A 21,019-nucleotide genomic window follows, 5' to 3' on the forward strand; every position below is an offset into this window, starting at 1 on the left:
GAAAGGATCTTTAGGCATCTAATTGACATATTTTAAGAGACATATTGGCTAGTTAGACATCAACTGACATCCTTATTAAATATCAATTAACACATTCTCTGAATTGATATTTAATTAGCTTGCTGTAGCTATTCTTTTAAAAGTCAATTAAATGCTTGGAATATTCTTACAAGTTGACTCCACTGATAGCGATTATGTATGAATTCCTGTCATAAGGGGTTTTTAGTTAATTGCAGGGCAAGCTGATTCTGAATATAGATTATCAGGCCTTTCAATAAGAATTTTAAAATCAATCATTAGATATCTAATGAACCCTCTTCTCATTGCTGATTGTGAATAAAAGGCACGTCTGGCTCTGGGACTGTGGGCTCTTATATTTTCATTTGATTGTGGAAACTCTGTGTCAAGCAGTCCATGCCCCTGCCTCTAGGTAAAGCCATGCTTCATTTTTTAAAAAACTGTGATAAAATACACACAGCATGAAAGTTACTATTTTAACTATCTTTAAGTGTACAGTTCAAAATTGTTAAATACATTCACACTGTCGTGCAACCAATCTTCAGAACTCTTTTCATCTTGCAAAACTGAAACTCTGTACCTATTAACAATAATAGTTCTCTATTCCCCCTCCTCCCAGCTGTGGCAACCACCATCCTACTTCTGACTCTGTGAATCTGACTACTCTAGGTACCCATGTAAGCAAAATCATACAGTATTTGTCTTTTATGACTGGCTTATTTCACTTAGCGTAATGTTCTCAAGGTTCATCCATTTGTAGTAAGTGTCAGAATTCCATTCCTTTTTAAGGATGAATTATATATATATACATATATATATATATATTTCACATTTTACTTGTCCATTCATCTATCAATGAACACTTGGGTTGCTTCTACCTTTTGGCTTTTGTGAATAATGCTGCTATGAACATGAGTGTACAAATATCTCTTTGAGACCTTGCTTTCAGTTCTTTTGGATACATACCCAGAAGTGGAATTGCTGGATCAAATGGTAATTTGATCAAATGGTAATTCTATGTTTAAATTTTTGAGGACATGCTTCATTTTTAAGTTCATTCAGAGTGTTCATTGAACTCCTAGGCTAAGTGGACATTCCTAAAATAGGGGAACTCAGCCCAGCGGGGTTACCAACCTAGGAAGAATTCTAACAGTGGGGCTATTGCTGAGTAGTGAGGATTCTGGCACAGATGGTGTGATTGGAATCTTTCTCACAGTGTGGCATGGACATGAGGTGTGGTAGAGACAGGAGAAAGGAGAAGGGGAATTCAGCCCTAAGGGCGGTGCCCAGGTTTCCCCTGTACCACTGTTGTCACATCTATACTGGTGGATGCTTCCCTGCTCTCACTGTCCTCCTTACCCCACCCAATACCTGTTCTTCACCCCCCATCATCTCCCTAAAATTACTGAGTTCCTATTATCTGCCTAGGACTTTGCTACTTTTTTTTCATAATTTGTCCCATAATGAGGAGTTGTTAGTGTTTTCTCTGCTTTCCTCAGGAAGATCTTGAGGCTCAGGAAGGCTAACTAACCTGCCTGGGTGTTGTCATGGCCGAGGGCCAAAGAGTCCGTCTGTCTAATGTCATACCTCCCCACTGTCCCCTCCTCCTCTACCCCACATTGGGACCTTCACCACAGTCTCTCTCCCTCCTCTCCAGGCCTCTGACAGAGGCTGGGGAAAGTGTCCTAGGCCAAAGTGATGCTACATGTTCTGGGTGCAGGGGGTAGAAGATGCAGCAAGCATGGAAATCTCTAGCTCTTGGAGCCTCAGTTTTCCTACCTGTAAAATGGGGGCAAAAAATGCTTCTCTCATATGCCTGCTATGAGGATAGGTGAGAAAATGTTTGTGGTTTGACAAGTCACTTAACAGTCGGGTGCATAGAAAGCATTTGATAAATGCACAAAACTATTCAAGACACAGGGTATCATCAGGTCCCTCAAACACCTTTTCCAAACCTCTCCGCAAGGCCTTTTTCGTGCTATCTGTGCTCAAGCCTGCGGCGGATGGTGGCGCTGTCAGCTCCAGCAAGCCCTGCAGGCCCAGGGGGCCTTCGGCACCTGCTCTCTTATTCAGCATTTAGGGAGGAAGATGCGCCCTCAGGCCCCAGGCTGTGGTGATCAAAGAGGTTGCAGGGCATTTGGAGCCTGAAGGTTTCTAGAACTGAAACCCACCTCTGCCTCTTCCTGGCTGTTAAACTTCATCTCTTTGTGTCTCCATTTCATCACCTGTAAACTGGGGATATAAGCTGGGCCCATCATCCTGTTGTCAGGATGCAATGAGTAAATCCATGTGCCGAGCACATGCTGAGCACTCAGTAAATGTTAGCTACAGTTCATCTCTGAGCCCCAGGACCCAGAGATCCCCGCTCAGCACCCACAAGGCGCCTTGATGCCTGGCTGGGAGGGCCTACAGAGGGCCAGGTCAGGGCTCCAGGAGACAGTCTCTCTCCAGGACTCTGTGTGCCAGGTGTTGTCACCAGCTCTGTCCACACACTGCTATTTATGAATAGAACTGGGAGACCCATCTGTAGGTCTAGAAACGGAGGCTCAGGGGGGCCGAGACACTGTCCCCAGTTGGTAAGAAGCAGTCAGGATCAGAGGCCTGGTTGGCTGGTTATTCATTCACATCAGCCAGCCATTCACCTGATACTTATTGAGAAACTACTCTGTTCCAGGTACTGTTCCAGGTTCCAGGTATACTGTTCGGAGAAACACAGACATGACTTCTGCCATCTTTGGATTTTATTTTTCTTTTTACAAGAGCACAGAAATAAGGGAGTAGTCAGGTTTCTGGCCAAGCACTGATCACAGGGTCAGCTGAGCTCTGCATGGGCAGGGGTAACTGGAGCTTGAAGGGATCAAAAAAAAAAAACACAAGCCAGATTTTCCTCTGGGTAATGATCACTGCTCTATCACTGTGAAGGAAGGAGAAAAGATTTCGGTGCCCTGGGCTGCATTAATGGAGGTATAACACTCAGAATAAAGGAGGCAAGAGTCCTACCTGTTGTAATCCTGGTCAGACCTCATTGTTCTCTGCTTGCAGAATAAGGTGAACATGGGTCATTAGAGCAGATGCCATGGAAAGCACCGAGGATGGCCTGTGGGGCACCACTGAAGGAACTAGAGAGGCACATCAGGCAAAGAGGGGGTTTACTTGGGGGCATCGTTGTTGTTTCCAGCTGTCCAAAGCTGTCTTGTGGACCAGCTTAGAGTAACTTGAGTGGCCTTAAGTTCGTAACTTGGACCTTATGTTATCGGATGTTATGGGGTTCATATGAAAAATAACTTTGACCTATCAGAGTCCTCAACAATGGGTGGGGAGGGAAGTTCCTAGAGGTAGTGAGTTCCCCATCACCTAAAGCATGTTAAGTGGTAGCTAGAAGATCATTTGACCATTTGGAAAGGGAGTTGGACTAAGGAATGTTTCAGGAATGTTCCCAAGCAGTTCATGATCACAGTCTTTGCACTGACTGTTTTTTCTACCGGAAAGACTTCTCAATGTGCCTCCCATCCTTCAGATATCAGGTTTAATGTCACCTCTTCAGAGAAGTCTCCCTTGATTACTCATTCAAGGTAGGCTTCTTCTTCTGTCATTCTCTGTTTCAGAGACCTATTTGTTTCCTTCATAGCATTTTTCACAATTTGTAATTATTTAGTTTGTTTACTTAATTAACATCTGTATCCCTGGTAGAGACAAAGTTGTATGGCTTACCACCTGTGTCCCCAGTGGCTGGGACATAGTAGGTCCTCAATAAGCATTTCTTGGATGGATGGATAGGTGGATGGATGGATGGATGGATGGATGGATGGGGGGATGGATGGATGGGTATTTCTTGGATGGATGGATAGATGGATGGGTGAATGAATAGATAGATGGGTGGGTGGGTGGGTGGATTACTTCCCAGGGTTTCAGATTCAAGCTTCTCCTCTGTGTGTTCAGGAAATACATATATGTATATTCTCTTCAGAGAGCTTATCTGTGTGTGTTTCATCTTCAGTTCCCGTGGACAAGAATTATGGCTTCTTTTTGGGGAGTCGCTGTAGTGAACTGATTAGGAGATAATTACAAGAGAAAGATTTTATGTTTTTGACCACAGAATTAACCACATGAACTTTAATGAAGAGGAGAATCAAGGACTGGGCGAATCCACTCGAATATTTTTCAACATGCCCTTTCAGCATGTAGGCAGCTAATAAAAATGGATCTCATTCATGTCCAAATCCTCTCTGAGGGGTCCTCCCTGGATGTCCCAAAGTTACAGCCACCTCTCTTCAGAGTATGGCCCACAGACCTCTGCAGAAAAGTTAACTCCAAGCTTTGTTAGACTTTGGGGGCCATCCCAGACCCACTGAATGAGAACCTTGGAAATGGGCCCAGGAGGGCATATTTCTGAACTACCCTGAGATGATCTGGCTCCAGTGGTGTTTGTCTCTTCCAGAGAGAGTCAGTGCTTAGGCACCTGGGAGACCATCTAGTACAGACTCTGACAGATGATGAAACTGAGTCTCAGAGAGGGGCAGTGACCCGCCTGAAGTCACACAGCAAATCCACGGTAGAGCTCAGACTAGAACCTTCTCTTTCTTCTGCTAGACCTATAGCCTCTTCTTGATAATGGGCACGAGAGAATGGGATTTAGGGTCAAAATAATCATAATGCTCCCAACCTTAAATTTATATTTGACTGTTAGTCCCAACCTTAAATTTACATTTGACTGTTAGTCCCAATTTTCTATGAATAATGTCTATTAAATAATTAATGTTCCTTAAACTAGTCTGGGTTCCCTCACGCCTTTTCCCTCACTCCTGGAACATCAAACCCTTTCAGATCATAATTAATTAAGACACTTGATGACCGTGAGAGGTAGGCAGGCACCCACGGAAGCCTGGTAATTGGTTCCGAACACTGAGAGACACAGTCTGCATTCCACAATTTCCCTGATTCAAGGATTGGCAAGGGAAAGAGGAGGGGGTGGGATTGGAGGGAGACTAACGTGGTCCGGAGGGCTGCCATGCTTCAGGCAACATGCAGGGATCTCTTCGTACATTTGGGCATCTTAGCCTCACAACCTTGTGAGGGGGGTGGAATTATCTCCATTTTACAAACTGAGGCCACGGAGGCTCAGACTGCAGGACCGTGTCTTCAGCACAGTGGCACTTGAGGGGGTGGTCAGTCTGTGCCCAGAACTAATCTCATTCCCACCAGTTGAAGTCAGGGTGGCAATTTGTCCTATGCTGTCCTAAAAACATGCTTTGATTGTGGTTTGACCAGTCCTTGACCAGTGTGGCTGAGTGGAGTGGGGTGTGTTCATCCTGGGATGAACCGTGGGAGAGGACGAGAAAGGGTCTGCAGAGTTGGGGTCTGGGGTTGGACAGAGGCCAAGCTGCAGAGAACCTTGCTTAAGGTGAATAGTTACTTGTAGGTCTGTTTTGGGTTATTTATAAATAACCTCCCCTAACCCTCCTCCACTGCTGGTGGGAATGTAAATTAGTGCAGCCACTATGGAAAACAGTCTGGAGGTTCTTTAAAAAACTAAGAAGAGAGTTACCGTATGATCCAGCAATCCCTCTCCTGGACATATATCCAGAAAAGATGTAAACTCTAATTTGAAAAGATACGCACACACCAATATTCATAGCAGCACTATTTACAATAGCCAAGACGTGGAAACAACCTAAATGTCCACCAACAGATGAATGGATAAAGAAGATGTGGTATGTACGTGTATATATATGTATGTGTGTATATATGTATATATATATATATTTCTCAGCCATAAACAGAATGAAATATTGCCATTTGGAGCAACATGTATGGACCTCGGGATTATCATACTAAGTGAAGTAAGTCAGGCAGAGAAAGACAAATATTATAGGATGTCACTTATATGTGAAACCTAAAAAAGTAATACAAATCAACTTATTTGCAAACCAGAAACAGACTCATAGACATAGAAAAAAAGGGGAAGGGGGAGGGGGAGGGATAAATTAAGAGTGTGGGATTAATTATTATACATAAAATAGATGAGCAACAAGGATTTACTCTATAGCACAAGGAACTATATTCAATGTCTTGTAATAACCTAGAATGGAAAAGAAGTTAAAGCTATACACCTGAAACTAACACAATATTGTAAATCAACTATAGTTAAATAAATTTTAAAATGCTGATGATTATTTGCAAAAAAAATAAAGCCCAAAACCTCCCCTTAAATCCATCAAGGCCTTCATGGGGTACCACACACAGTAACCCCTAGCTGTTTGTTCATTAGTTCAGTCAACAAATACTTCTTGAGCACCTATTATGTGCCAGGCACTGTCTCAGACACTGGGGAAACAGCAGTGAACAGGACAAAGCCTTGTGGGTGACACAATAAGTCAGCAATCAAATAATGAATTACCATTGTGATCCACGCAATGAAGGTAACCGGTGTTGCTGTGGTTTGGGCATTGCAGAGGCAGGCTTCTGCAGATGGGGCGGCCAGGGCAGGCCTCTCCAAGGGATGGAGATTGTAGGCTGAGAAGCGTTGGAACAGGAGGAGCCGGCTGTTTGAAGATAGGGAAGAAGAGCGATCCAGGCATGTGCTACGGTTCAGCGATGAGAAAAAGCTGAAAGTTTGTGGAGCCCGGAAGAGGTTTACCTTCCTGCCATGTGCGGCGGGAGAGTGGCGGTGTGGAGGGCTGGCAACTGGATCTGGACCAGGTCAGCAGGACCAGAGCCTGAGGGCACTTTAGCCCTGGGGAAGGAAATGGGGGAGCTGTCAGAGGGGCCGGAGCAGAAAAGTGACACAAACTGACTTATGCTGTACCAGAGCCCTTTGTCTCCAGAGTAGACTAGAGGTGGGGGGCAGGGAGGCTGCGGGGAGCCCAGGTGAGAATCGCTGGCAGCTTGGTCTGGGGACAGAGTGGTGAAGGCGAGGGTCAAGGTCAGACCCAGATATAGTTGGTGGAGGAAAGGACTCCTATGAAGGCTGACTTCTGGGTATTTGGAGACTCGCTCTGGGCTGGGGACAAGGAGTGGGGAGAAGTTTCCTCCCATTTGATAGGTGAGAACACTGGAGCCCCCAAGAATGAAGTGATCTGCCCAAGTTCTCTCCAGTATGTATAGCTCTAAACAAGGCCTCTGTCCGCCCCTATGGCCTGGCTGAACCCAGGACTTCATCCCTCAGGAAGTGAATGAGTCCAGCTGAGGAGAGATCCCAGTCCTGTAGGAGCTGAGGGCTAACAGCCTCTTTGTATAGTGAGCCCCTCCTCTGTGCTCAGAGAGGCGTGAGGTCCAGCTGGGCTCTGGAGGAGGTCAGAGTCCCAAGGCGGAGGGAGATGAGAGGCCCGAGCATGACAAGGTGAAATAACTAGACTCAGTGGGAGCTGAGGGTGGGGATGAACCCTGATGGTGGGCAGCTGAAGGCCTTCCTGGAGGAAGTGAGGGAACCGTAGGACCAAAGACGTAGCCAGTAGGGAAGTGAGAGATGCAAGTGAAAGTGGAGGATGGTGGCAGGTGGGTAGTGGGTAGAAGACCCTCCAGGTGAGAGGTTGTGTGGGCACCAGGACGGATTGAGGATTGAGCTGACGGGGGGGAGGGTGGGTGGGCAGGAGGCCTGGCATGTGACCCCACTTCTGTACCACGTGATCAGTCACATCCCCTCTGTAGAGTTCTTCCCCGCTACTGAGCCTTGAGGGTGTGCTCATCAGCATTCCCCACTCACGGCAAAAATAATCTCTCCAACCCTCTTAGAAGATTTATAATCTATTTCATGTATTTTATATGGTGTATGTTAAAAAAGTAGTTAATTATTGAAATTAGCATACTATTAAGGATTGTATTATAGAGTTCATGTTTAATACAATTGTTACATAGAGAGGCATTTCTTATCTTGCTCCTTTAAAAAGAGATACACATAACAAACTACACAGTTTGCTGACCAATACATCTTTAAATAACGTGTCATGTTTGATTTGGGGAACAAATGCATATTAAAATGTAGACTGACATTTAATCACGTGTTTAATCTGACACAGAGAGAAACTGCTTTCATGGCCTGACGTTAGGGAGTTTTGAGTTTTGTGGCTAAGATAAAAGCCATGGCTTATTAGTTCATTTGGAGGTTTTGTTTCAAATTGACTAAATAGGAGAGAAGGCTTCAGGCTGGTGTTAGTGAGACCTACTCAAGGAACACATTGTGGGTTCCTTTTTTTTCCCTCCAATAAGTGAAAAGTCAAGTCAGTTGTACTCGTCCCTGATTTTCTCTCTTTCTAATTGGTTTTTGAGGAGCTTGAAGCATATGGATGTGCTTTATAAGGACTGTGATCAGATGGCATCAGTGAGTGTTACCACGAGGCATATGCAGTGAATTACCATCATTACAGCGATGCTCATTCACTTGTATCTCAAATTCACTGTCCTCAGGTTTCCTGTTCTTAACCAATATTCTGTTGTGGGAATAAATGAAACAGGGTATGAGTAGGAATGTGAACAACTTGAACTGTCATACAGCCAAGATCCTACAAACAAATGTAAAATTACAACAGTGATAGTACTCACAAGATGCTTGTAACAGTGCATGGAATGTACTAAATACCCAATAAAGGTTAGCTATGGGGGTGATGATGATTAACGCTCTGAAGGTGAGGAAGGTAGTGCCGAGTGTATAATATAGGCTTTGGTCCAGAGATGGAGGGTTCTTGAGCTAAACTCCTGTGTGACCATGAGCAAACTGATGAAACTTTCTGTGCTTCAGTTTCCACCTGTAACATGAAGACGATTAAGGTACCTGCCTCATAGGTTTGTTGTGAGGAATACATGAATTAAGACATGCAAAGTCCTTAGAATGTTCTGAATACATGGTAAGAGCTAAAAAGATTACTTTCTAAAAATCATCATCATCCTTTATCATCATCATATTGTGATATTAGTCAAAGCAGGCTTCCCAGAGGAAATGACTTTGAGCTGAGCTATGAAAGATGAGTCGGTGGTAGCTAGGCAACGATGGGAGGGACAAACATCCTAGGCTGAAGGAACAAAAAGTCCCATGTACAAAAAAGCCCTATGGCGGGAAGGAGAGTGGTGTGTTGGGGAGCTGAACGAAGCTCGTCGGGCTGGAGCAGAGTGATCAAGGGGGAGCGTGGTGAGAGATAAGGCTTGAGAGCTTGGATGGGGCCAGAGCAGGTAGAGCCTGGGAGCCTTGCCTAGGGCTTTTGGTCTTTATCCTGAGGGAGTGCCAACAAAGGGCTTTAAGCTGGGGAGTCTCCAAATGTGATTTGTGATTTGAAAAGCGCCCTCTAGTGGCTTTGGGGAGAATGAATGGGAAGAGCTGATGCAGGCTTTGGTGGGGCTGATAGGGATGGAGAGATGGTGGCAGAGAATCTGATGGGTGGACCCCAGCAGAGCTGGTGATGAGTGGGGTGGGTGTGAAGGGGGAGGGGGACTACAGAGGCAAGGACGACCCCCCCCACCTTAGTTTGTGTAGCCATCGGGTGGACGGTGGTGTCTGAGAATGGTGGTTCTGGGGGGTGAGATTACATCACCTCTCGGAGCCCCAGTTTCCTCGTTTGTACCCTCCAGTCTATTGTGAGGATTAAGTGAGAGAACCTCCAAAAAGAGGAAAGAAGCTCCAAAATGTGTCTCCAGACTCATCGCTGGGGTTCTGCCTCTTTGCTACCGTAGATGAGCGTATAATGGAAAGTATCACACACGTGTCACTCACACTTAACGATGTTTCATTTTCATCATCTACAAAGGGGGGACCAGAACCCTTAACCCACAGGTTTCTATGAGTTCCCTGAAGGGCGATGGAAGTGAAGGAGTTTTCTGCCCACGTAGGACCACACTCATGTGGATGGTGGTCAGGGGCAGGCAAACCTGCCTCCCTGAGATGCTTCCTCCCCCACATCCTCTCTCTGCATCATACTCAGACTCCCCCATTTGTGTGCACACCATCTACGTGTACACATTCGAGCACACACTTTCCTCTTGACAATTTCATACCTCAACACACAACATACGTATGCACACACACTCCTAGTGCCCACGTCCATGCCCCCCTCAAAAGATTTAAACTTAGAAAGTCTCCAGAGCAGTGCTATCCAATGGGAGCAGAATGGAAACCACATACATAATTTTAAAATTTCTTGTAGCCATATTCAAAAGTAAAAAGAAACTGGTGAAATTAATTTTAATATCATATTGAATTTAACCCAGTATATCCAAAATATCATCTCAACATGTAATCAAAATAAAAATGTATTAATGAGATATTTTATATTCTTATTGTCTTTTTTTTTTGTACTAAGTCTTAGAAATCTGATGTATATTTGACGCGTTGAAGACACATGTGGCTAGTGGCTACCATATTGGGCAGAACAGCTCTGGATTATCTGCTCAGAACCCTCATTCAACAGATGGGGAAACTGAGGCCCAGAGAGGGGCAGTGACTGGCTCTGGGGATGCAGGATGTCGACTTTATCCCACATCACCCTGCCATGGAAGGTATCCAGGGTTCCCCACTGACGGCAGAGCAGCCCTAGCACAGCTCCCATCCTCAGCTTCCCAGGAGAGGTAATGCCTTTACATGGATCAGGCTTGAGGTGCCCGGCACGGCCTCTTATCTGACCTACTGGCCCATGATCACCCCTGAGGGAGCATCAGCTAGAAGCTGGGCTCACAGGTGTGAGGGCAGGCTCGGGTCTGCCCCTTCTCTTACACCCCGAGTCCCAGGAACCTGTGAATATTACCTAATGTGGGAAGTGGTCTTTGCACATGTGATTAAGGATTTTGAGATTTGGAAGATTATGCTGGATCATCCGGGCGGGCCCTAAATACAATTATAGCTGTCCTTGTAAGAGAGGGGCAGAGGGAGATTGGACGCAGAGGAGAGACGACAACGTGACTACAGAGGTGAGATCGGAGAGCTGCGGCACAAGTCAAGGAGTGCTGGCAGCCCCCAGAAGCCGGAAGAGGCAAGGAACAGATTCTGCCCTAGAGCCTCTGGAAGGAGTGCAGGCCTGCTGACACCTTGATTTCAGATTTCTGGCCTCCAGAACCGTGAGAGAATGAACTGCTGCTGCTTTAAGCCACCAGGTTTGTGGCGATTTGTTTCAGCAGCGACAGGAAACTAATACACTCTGTCTGGCACCAGACACCTCCGCCCCTAACTTAGTCATCATCATCCAGCTATTGTAACAGCCTCAGCGCCAGACTCCTGTCTCCTGCCTGCCCCCAGCCCTGCCCTCCACACACAGTCTAATTGGGTAATTTCCTTCCCAGATTCCCTCAGCACAGAGCCCACATTTATTAGCCTGAAGCACAAGGCTTTTCCTGACATGGTCCCTGAGCACTTCTCCACCCTCATTTCTCACCACTGGCCCCATCACTTTTGCTCCAGCTACATCAAACCTTCTTGCAGTTTTCAACGGTTACCTGTTCTCTCAAGCTTCTGAGCCTTTGCATATGCTGTCCCCTCTGCCTGGAACACTCTTCCCCTCCTGAGATATCTACATGGCTTGTTTCCTCATTGACTTCAGGTCTTTGCCCCAGAGACCTTCCCTGATGACTGATTTCAAAGTCAACCCCCTATTCACCCTCACATTTCTGATTCCCCTGCCCTACCCTGTTTTTTTCCCCCCTGGTACTTATCACTGCGTATGTATTTAACTTATTTGTTCATTATCTGTTGCCCCCAATTAGAGTTAAATTTCACAGGGACACGGAATTTAGACTGGGTAGCTTAAACAATAAACATTTATTTCTCACAGTTCTGGAGGCTGAGAAGTCTAAGATCAAGGCGCCAGCAGGCAGATTCGATGTCTGCTGAGAACTCTGAGCTCTGCATCCCCTTATAAGGACACCAATCCCATCCTGGGGGCTCCACCCCCATGACCTCATCCAAACCTAATCACCTCCCACAGGTCCCACTTCCAAATACCATCACACTGGGGATTAGGCTTCAACTTATGCATTTTGGGAGGATACAAGCATTCAGTCCATAGCAGGAGGGTTTTGGGGTGATCTGTAAGGCCTCCTGGGACCCTCAACCCCTTGTAATCCTCAAGATCAAAGATTCCTAACCCTTCTGAGCCATGCACTTCTTCACTGAGCAAATCTTTTGCACGCATAAAATAAAATACATTAGATTACAAAGGACTCCAATTATTTTGAAACGCAGTTATCAAAATATTAAAAGAAAACATTTTTGATATAGTAATAAATGTGCTTCTTTATTAATGCACTAAATACCAAGAGCTAGGGACAGGTCTAATTAGTATCATAATTTTGAAGCGGTGATGAGTATAAACAATCTTTCAAGACCGCAGCAGCGACAGCAATGTGATATGAAAATATCTGTGATTTCTCTTGGTGACAAAGTCACGGGCACCGCAAACACTACGGTTTGTTGTCAGTCTTCACAAGGGAAGGAAATGCTGAATTTCAGTTAGAGGCAAGTAAAGAGAAAGATGAATTTTTTCTTTAGATCCAAATTTACCAGCCCCCTCCAGTCAGATCCCCGGTCACTGAGTTAGAGGTGAGCCGGGAAGAGCTTGGACCCCAGGATGTTTCAGTGTGGAGAGATGCTCCTGACAATTGTGCCCCCCGTGGCTAAAATGGGGGGCCCTAGAGGGTGGCCTTCCTCAGCAGGCAAACCTGAGAACTGTGTAGGGCCTGCCCCTTCCTCCCTTCAACCCCAGGGAGTCACAAAGCCTCCTTTCTCAGGAAGACCAAATATAAACAGTTCAGGATTATCTTGAGAACAAGATGTTTGTTCACTTTAAAAATTGCAGACATGGCAAAGCGCTCAGGCCCACAACTGCAATTAATAATAATTTAGGTCAATCTTTCCTGGGGCGAAGCTGCATCTCGATTTTAGAGACAAGACCAATCTTTTTCTTGTTTTGCGTTCAGGTAACATTATGTTATTTATTTGTTCTTAGTCGTAGATATTTGTATTGCTTTTTCCCCCAGTTATAAAAGGAATACACGCTCATTGTAAAAATTTCTAAACACTACAGAAAGTGAAATTTCCCCCATTTTAACCTATTCTCCAGAGAGAACCACTGATAATGGAGAAGAATACATTATGTGTGCTTTTGTCACCATGCATGTACTTACACACATTACCACTCATATAATTCTTTTTTACCCAAATTGCATTCTATGAAAATTGTTCTATAACTTGCACTTTTCACCTAAGAAACCACAAATATTATTTGCCTATATCTCTGTCTCCTCAACTGGAATTTGAGGTTCAGAGGGGAAAATAACTGTGCTTTATTAATCTTTATAAATCTAATACCTTGCCCAATAATTTGTACATAGTAGGATTCCATAAATATTTGCTGAGCTAATAACCAACTGAATGAATAAATGAAGTTTTTTCAAAACTGTATCATAAACACCTTTCTATATTTGTTCATTGAACAATATTTCATTGTTTCAGGGTAGCTGAGAATTAAATTGTATGGATATGATTAACTTTTTCAATAACCACTAATGGGTACTTGGACTTGGGCTGTTTCCAATTTTTCAAGTTTATATCTATTCTGTGCTGAATATCCTTATATCAATATATATCTTTGCTTACTTTTTTATGCACTTTTTTATAGACTCAGAGAAATGATGGGTATTGCCAAATTGCCCTTTCTCTAGGTTGTACCAAATTACGATCCTATCACCAGAGAATCTGTTTTCCTGTTCCCTCACTAACATTGAGTATTTAAAAAAATAATATACTTTGAAATTTCAAGCTTAGAAAAGTTGCTAGAGAAATACCAAGAACTCCCATAGACCCCTCACCCAGATTCTCAAATTGTTAATGTTTTTATCACCTTTGTGCTCTCATTCTCTGTGATCCTTTTTCTGAATCCTTGGAGGGCAAACTGCAGATATAATATTGCTCATCTCTAAACACTGCAGTGGGTATTTCCCCAAACCAAGTTTATTCTGCTACGCAACCCCCATGCAACCCTCCAAATCAAGAAATCAGCATTGCTACAAGCACCACTGCCCAATCCACAGAACCCATTCTTTTTTAATTTTTTTTTTTTTTTTTTTTGCGTTACGCGGGCCTCTCACTGTTGTGGCCTCTCCCGTTGCGGAGCACAGGCTCCGGACGCGCAGGCTCCGGACGCGCAGGCTCAGCGGCCATGGCTCACGGGCCCAGGCGCTCCGCGGCATGTGGGATCTTCCCGGACCGGGGGCACGACCCTGCGTCCCCTGCATCGGCAGGCGGACTCTCAACACTGCGCCACCAGGGAAGCCCAACAGAACCCATTCTAATCGACTGTGCTGACAGTGTGCCCGTTCTCTTCTGGTCCAGGATGTTCTCCAGGAATCTGTACTGCATTTAGTTCTTATGTGCCTTCAGTTTCCCCCTGTATTTGAGTTCTCAGTAGTATTAAAGGGTATGAATGTTACATTCTGTTGGATGACCCTCAACCCAGATCTGCCTTGTTTCCTCAATTCCAGACTCAGGTCAAGCTTCCCAGGTGGGAGGACCACAGAAATGATGCTGCGCTCAGTCAGTGTACCGTATCAGGGGACACGTGGCCATGATCCGTCTCACCCTGGAGGGGAGGCTCTCTGAGAATATGTCAATATTCTGTTCCTTGTCAAACCTCCATGGATGACTCCTGCTGGATCAACCACCTCTGTGACTGTTGCCAAATGGGGATTTTCTATTCCTATCATTCCTTCTACACTTATTAGTTGGCTTTCTATTGTAAGGAAAAGCTGTTCCCTTTCTCCTGTTTATTTGTATCAGCAGGAGCTCATGGATTCTTATTTTATAATCCATTTCTAACATTATTTTCATGCTCCTAGTGTCCCTGATTTGGCCAGCAGGAGCCCCTTCAAGGACACAGTGTCTCTTTTGTCCTTTTCACATGACTCCATGATTCATTGATCATTTCCTTACTTCCTGGCACAATGAGATATTCTAGGTTCATCTTCTCTTCTTGCATTTTGCTTGCCTCAGCCTTGGAATCAGCCATTTCTTTGATTAGTCCTGGTTCATTTCAGGGCAAGGTGGTATGTAAAACCAAGATATGGGCGCTCAGTATACTTGTCGCTACTGGAATGTCATGGCTTCTGTCTGTCTATCTATCTACCTACCTACCTACCTGTGTATGTATGTATCATCTATCGATCCATTTATCTTTGTGTGTGTATACACACATACAATCATTTATTCATTTATAAACTATTTCCATATCTATTTGTCTGTATATTACAGAACCGTGAGTTCATATCCAACCTCTAATTCCAATCCAACACCTCAGGGTTCTTTAAGGCTCCCCTTTTACGTTTGTAAATGTCTTCTCAGGCAGTGAAAATCTGGGCTCTTGTTATCTTCAGCATTTTCTTTTTTATCCTCAACATTTTTACTTATTTCTTTAGTTGATTTGATTAGTTGCTAATGTAAACCCATCTCCCAAACTTGCCTTCTGTCTTCTTTGCCCAACAGCTCAGCAAACCACCCATCATCCTGCATCTTTGGCTGCTTTGACTGTCAGCTCATGCCTGTAGGCTGCCCCTCGAGCCTCCCTCACCACCCAGCTTCCTCGGTCTTCAGGCCTACAGGCCTCGGGACCTTTGTGTGACCCCCCCTCACATGCCTTCACCTCCAGCCCTGCATCCTTGACCACTAACTAGCGCCTCCGTGCTCCTACCCACCTCAGTATTTTCAATCACTAGATTTTGCCAATCTTAGAGTTTCAAAGAACTGTCAGTGTTGTAATTTGAATTCTTTAGTCATTAGTGAGGCTGAGTATCTTTTTATGTTATTTCTTATTTGCATGGCTTGCTCAATTATTTTGCCCATTTTTACTAAGTTCAGCTATTTTCTTAGTGATATGAAAGAGTTCTTTGTACAGTAGAGATCTTGGCTCTTGGTCATATGCTACAGTTTGTCTTTTGATTTTGTTAATGGTGTTCATTACCATTTAAAAAAGTTACATGATAAAATTAACATTTTAGGGTTTCATATTCCTCAATTTTTGTATAAATATATTTTCCTAGCATTTTAATCATTTAAAAATATATAAACCATTGATCTCTGGAATATATTTTGGTATTAGGAGGAAGGCTGGGATTTTTACCCTCCCCAAAGGGCTAACCAATTATCCCATCTTTTATTGTATAAACCATAATCTTCTCACTAACTTGAAATGTTGCCATTATTATAAATTAAACTTCAATATATTTTGGGGTCTAAATTGGATTCTCCATTCTATTTCTCTCCTTAGGCAACATATCTCATTATTGATTACTGTAGTTTTATAATACATTTTAATACCTGGTAAGGAAAATTCCCCTTCATTGTTCTTTTTTTTTTTAAGGATTTTCACAGCTTTACACATTTATTTTCTTGGCAAAACTTAGAATTATTTTGTTAAGATCACAAAAAAATATTTTTTGAGGTTTTAATTTGGATTGCATTAAATTTTATATTATTTTGGGAAGAATTTATATTTTTTATGATGTTAGATTCTACTTAGAAAAAGGTATCTATCTTTATTCATGCAAATCTTTTCTTATATTTTATGTAGTGTTTTATTTTTCTCTGCATTAGAGGTTCTGCACATTTCCTGTTTGTTCATTCCTAAGTATTTCTTGTTTTTGTTGCTATTAGGAAATGAGTCTTTTACTCCATAGTATTTTATGACTAGTTATTAATTGTATATGTGAAAGCATACTGGCAGGAAATAGTAGTCTCTGATGTGTATAAACACATGGGCTTTGGAATGGGACAACTTGAATTTCCAGCCTAGCTCTGTTATTCACAAGCTGTGTGTCTGTGAGCAGATGACTTTGCCTCTCTGAGCCTGAGTTTCCTCATTTTAACATAAGGATAAAAATAGTACCTATTTGATGGCAATGTCCCCAGTAAGTCCTTAACAAATATTAGCTATTGTTATTATTATTTAAAGTTTTGTAATGAACTGTTTTCCTGAGCTATTATAATGCATATGTTTTCCTAATTTAGTGTATTATTACTCTTGTATTCTCGTATTATATTGCATTATTGTATTCTTTCTTTTTTTTTTTTCTTTTTTTTTTTGCAGTACGCTGGCCTCTCACTGTTGTGGCTTCTCCCGTTGTGGAGCACAGGCTCCAGACGCACAGGCTCAGCGACCATGGCTCACTGGCCCAGCCGCTCTGCGACACGTGGGATCCTCCCGGACCGGGGCACGAACCCGCATCCCCTGCATCGGCAGGTGGACTCTCAGCCACTGCGCCACCAGGGAAGCCCTATTGTATTATTTCTAATAGTTTATTAGTGATCCTCTTAGGTTTTCTAGAAAGGCAGCTATATAATACATGAATATTTTGCGGATCCTTTTCCAAAGGGATCGGTAAATTAATTTTCTTATTTACTTGTGGATATCCTGATCTTATTTCTGACTTACAAGAAATGCTCCTACTGCCGAACCTTTGAGTAAGATGTTGGTTATTGGAGACATATGTATATCTTCATCCAATAGATATCTATAGATATCTAAATATATAGGTATATATTGATAATGTTATTAAGCTATTTTAAAATTATTTTTCATTAGAAATGAAGATTGCATTTCATGAAATACCTTTTTTTGGCATCTGAGGAGACCTTTGTCATTTTTCTATTTCAGTGTATTGATATGGTGAATCATGTGTGTGGATTTCCTAATATTACACCATCCTTATGGTCTCGGAGCAAAACCACTGCTTGGACATTTTGGGGCAGCTATTTAATGTATAGCTGTAATTGATTTGTTAATATTTTATTTCATGCTTTTGCATCAGTTTTCTTCTTTCAGCTTTTAGTATAATTTATATGTCTGCTTTCTTAAAAAATTCAGAAAGCTTCTTCTTTCTGGATCATTACCCTTTCTCCTTAATTGTATTCTAAAAATTCTCATATAGTAAAATTGACTTTTTTGAGGGGATGTACAGTTCTATGAATTTTAACATACATAGATTTGCGTAATCACCGCCATAACCAGAGTACAGAATTATTCCATCACTATATACAACTGTCATGTGGCTGCTAACCAGAGAAAAAGGGGTGGGGGCAGGGAGGGAGGAACTTGCAGGACATAGAAGCAAGGGGGTTCCCAGGAATGGTTTCATGGGAAACGTGGTAGAATGTTCGACTGTGGTTAGTGGGATGGAAGACTGAGAGTCATAATAATTTGTTTCTTAAAATTACTATGTGGCCATTGACTGTTGAAATCTAAGGGCATATCAGTTAACATTTGTTTCGGAATGTAACTGTTTAAGCCTATGAATTGTCTTCTCAATACGGCTTGAGCTGTTTAAATAGATTTCTTCTTTGAGTCAAGGGTTGTTGAGGATAGAAAATGTCTCGATTTCCATTTTTCTTTTGCCTTTACTATTACTTTACATTTTTATTGCTTCAAGGTCAGTGTTTATGAACTATAATATATCTACCTTTAGAATTTTTAGGTTTCCTTTGTGATCTAGCATATGGCAAACTTTTGCAAATATCACATTGGCACACAAAGAAGAATATTCTCTGTTCCTTGTGTACAGGGTGTGAATATATTATATACACTCATATTTGATCAATTTTATTAATCATATTATTTAGATTATTTATATCCTTACTTATTCAACTTAACTGTCAAAAATCAAGAGAGGGGAGTTAGAGTTTCCTACTCTTGTATTTCTATTGATTCCACATTGCATTTATATGTGTAGTTTTTGCTTCATATATGTTGACACTACATTATCTGGAACATAAATTGTCATGACAATTATTCTAATGTTTTATACCTTTTATCATTATGGGTGATGCATTTTTTTGTTCAATGATTTTTGGTTTCAATTCAGCCTCTTCTGATATTCATATCATGGATTGTGGTTTCTTTTTTTTTTAAGTTTAAGGTGTATAATGTAATGATTTGATATATGTATATATTGCAAACTTATTACCACAATAAGGTTAGTCAACACATCCATCACTTCGCATAGTTATAATTTTTTGTGTGTGGTGAGAATTTAAAAAATCTACTTGATCGTGGTTTCTCTTAGTTTGCATTTGCCTGGCACATCCTTGAAAATTATTTTACTTTCAACTCCTGTTCAATCCTTCTCCTGGCCTCCCATTTTCTCTGCCCTCAACTCAACTGACCAGTTACTGATAGAGTTTATCAAATGTTTTTACTTTTTAAAAAATAATACACTCAAACCTCTTTTTTCTTGATTTGTCAAGAAATAAAACAGTGTATCATAGTATCAGTGGACTCTTTACTGTGAAAGATCACAAATCTAAGGGTTCATATTTCCTCCCCAACCCAATTTTGTTATGATCTGAGATTTTTATCACAGTTCATTATAGATATTCTATTTTTGTTGTTTATTTTTATATAATGTAGACTTTCTTTTGGGAATTATGTAATTTTCATTTTGACTTGAAATTAATTTTTACAGTTATTTCGGCTTAGTTTTATATTTAAAAGGATCCAAGACTCAGTTCTTGCCCTTTCTTTCAATAGCTTTCCTATTCCTGACTTCTAATTTTGAATTATCTCTCGGTTGTTTGGGTTATATTATCAAAACCTTTTTTTTTTTTTTTGCGGTAGGCGGGCCTCTTACTGTTGTGGCCTCTCCCGTTGTGGAGCACAGGCTCCGGACGCGCAGGCTCAGTGGCCATGGCTCACGTGCCCAGCCGCTCCGCGGCATGTGGAATCCTCCCGGATGGGGCACGAACCCGTGTTCTCTGCATCGGCAGGCGGACTCTCAACCACTGCGCCACCAGGGAAGCCCTATCAAAACATTTTTAAGAGAAATGTTGATGGATCCTACAGTCCTTGAGTAAATATGGATAAAATATTTGTTGAGTAGAAAATTCTTTTTTTTTTAATTTATTTTATTTATTTATTTTTGGCTGTGTTGGGTCTTCGTTGATGTGCGCAGCCTTTCTCTAGTTGCAGCGAGGGTGGGCTACTATTGGTTGTGGGCTTCTCATTGCGGTGGCTTCTCTTGTTGCAGAGCACAGGCTCTAGGCGTGCGGGCTTCAGTAGTTGTGGCACGCGGGCTCTAGAGTGCAGGCTCAGTAGTTGCGGCGCATGGGCTTCGCTGCCCCACGGCCTGTGGGATCTTCCTGGACCAGGGCTTGAACCCATGTGCCCTGCATTAGCGGCCGGATTCTTAACCACTGCGCCACCGGGGAAGCCCTGGGTATAAATTTCTTAAGTCACACTTCTGTTTCCTCAAAACTTTGCAGATGTTACTTTGGTCTTCTGACATCAAACGTTAATGTAGAGAAGTTGAGGAGATTCTGATATTCTTCCTCTTGTTGATAACTTGGTATTCCCGGCTGGATATTTATATAACTCCTTAAATTCTTTAAGCTGAACATCTTGATCAGAGTATGTCTTGATTTTCATCTGCCTCTAATAACATTTTTGCAAAATGAGTATACTCTTTCAATCTTCGTATTCAGTTTTCCTTCATTATATGATGGATTATTTTTATGATGTATTTGTTTTGTTCTTTTCTTTAAGGCTACTCATCTGTGTGTTGACCTCCATTGTCTGTCATCAATACAATCATCTTCTCTAAATTGTCCCTAGCTCTTTGACTGTTTCCTCTGCATTTTGTATGATTTTTTCTGTAGCCTATCTTTAATACTCCCATCTTATTTTTCTCCTGGGTCAGTTCTATCCTCATGGTTTCTTGTCTATTTAATAGTAGCATAGTGGTATTATTCTGGACCAAAATTTCTTACCTTGGCTCTGCAATCCTTCTAATCTTATTCTGTTAAATTATTGTCTTATCTTCAGTTTCTTGGGATTGTGATACGTTTGTGGTCTATTTTTTTTTCTGTTTCCTGGGCCATGTCTTTTTCCAAAACTGAGTTTTTATCTGTTTTTAACCTGATCTATCTCTTCCTTTCCTACATTGCTGCTTTTTGAAAATTTCCATAGTTTTAATGTTATTTTGTTGTTGCTGTTGTTGCTTATTTATCTTTGAACCGGAGGAGTTTTATCAGGTCAATTATTTGCCA

The sequence above is a fragment of the Tursiops truncatus genome, chromosome 15 (genome assembly GCF_011762595.2).
Source record: "Tursiops truncatus isolate mTurTru1 chromosome 15, mTurTru1.mat.Y, whole genome shotgun sequence".
In the NCBI taxonomy this organism is placed as follows: domain Eukaryota; kingdom Metazoa; phylum Chordata; class Mammalia; order Artiodactyla; family Delphinidae; genus Tursiops; species Tursiops truncatus.